Source organism: Echinops telfairi, unplaced genomic scaffold, assembly GCF_000313985.2.
Source record: "Echinops telfairi isolate 266 unplaced genomic scaffold, ASM31398v2 ScPeMD7_3533;HRSCAF=4204_0, whole genome shotgun sequence".
Lineage (NCBI taxonomy): Eukaryota > Metazoa > Chordata > Mammalia > Afrosoricida > Tenrecidae > Echinops > Echinops telfairi.
In genome coordinates, this window is record NW_022107431.1 from 77016237 (window position 1) to 77018038 (window position 1802).

The window sequence follows — 1802 nt, forward strand, 5'->3', positions numbered from 1 at the left end:
CATTCCGCTTGGAAATCATGATCAGAGAACTCACTTGTCCACACCTGTGCGTTTGTGACAGAAAATCGGTCAAGTAATTGTGTGTTGTGGTTCTTTCTTCACCTTTAAACGGTTTTCTTGTCATATAATTCATGGATCAAACACTTACATGTGCGAATGTATTAAAATTCTATTTTTTTAAAAATCCATCAAGCTAAAGAACGGGGCCCTGTTTCAGAGAAGCTTAGAATGGATGGACGCAAAAGCAGGAGCCAGGATGTAAAATTTAAAAAACAAAACCAAGACATTGGGAGTCTTTGCTCTAAGGTGAAAGGGACCCTCTACAGCGCCGCCCCTCCTCCCCTTCGTGAGCACTGCCCTCTCCAGCTGGAGGGCTCTGGTGAGCCGCAGTGAGTGCAGTTGAAATGAGACTGGGCTAGCCAAACTGGCGCTCAAGCACCGGCACAGGAGGGGCCTCACAGCACTGGGGGTGGGATTTATGTGAACTCTCAGGGAGCAGTCGTGTATGTGGGTAAAAGCGGTGTGAGGGTGGTATCTGACCCCTGACGTCACAAGGGTAAGGACAGTCAAATTCAACAGCAGCCCAAGGTCCATTTCTGTGAGGCAGAGGCCGCAGACCCTGCACCCTTCTTTACAGGCTAGGACACCTACTGTCCTTTCCACTGCATACTATACTGCTCTGTTGGACCCAAAGTTCATTGCAATGGCCATACAGAACTTCTATAAAATACTCATTATTATGAGGGTTATTGGGGAAGTTATAATTTTTTTTTAACCGACTGCCATTGGAGTCTATTCTGATCCGTCCCTGTGTAGGGTCTCTGAGGCTGTAAGTAACTGCGGGAGGAGTTAGCCTCATCTTCCTCCTGCACAGCAGCTGGTAGGTTTGAAATGCCTTTTGGTTAGCAGTCTAGCGCACACCCAACAGCACCGCTAGACCCCCAGATTAGAGAACTTAAAAGGCTGTAATTCAGGATCAGGAATGGTCAGGATACAGTTCTTTAGTCAAGATGGCCTCTTTTCAGCAATGCTTGCCAACACAAGCAGGCCCTTGGCCTCTGTCTGCCTTGGGCAGGCTGTACTAGTAAGCTTCAGACAGAAGGTGCCTCAGACCTAGCCCCATGGGTTGGCAAAATTAGCCACTCTCCACTCCCACCACACACCACACATCCGGAGGTCAATTAGGGTAACAGTGTAATAAGACAATGTTCTACATCCTACTTTGTTAAGTGAGATCTGAAAAGCTGTGAGCAGCTATTTAAGGTGCAACTATTTTTTCTCTTCCTACCCAGAGCAAAGAACAGTGGGGAAGGGAGGGGAATCCAAGATGCAAGAACGCAATTGGGCCAATGGACCACACAAACATCAGGCTCCTTGATTCTGATGCCAGAAGAACTAGATGGTGCTTGGCTTTCATTGCCAACTCCTATGGGAGGGATCACATTAGAAGGCCCTAGATAGAGTGGGAGAAAAATGTGGAACAAAATTCAAAATCATAGAAAAAATCAGGCTTACCAGTCAGATATAGACTGGTAGAATCTCCAAGGCTGTGGCCATTCGTCACTCTTCAGTCCTGTGGCTTAATTTTCAGCTAAGCAGTAGACAAATCTTTATGGGAAACAATAGCACTAGGAAAGTATTCTCTACTGAAGTTGTCAAAGAGTTCATCTTGCCTGGTCCACAATCAATGCTAATACAAGCAGCAGTCAAGAGATCAAATAACACTTTGCACTGGGTAAATCTGCATCACAAGGCCTCTTTAAAGTCTTGAAAAGAAAGGCTGTTACTGGACATCCCCTTAC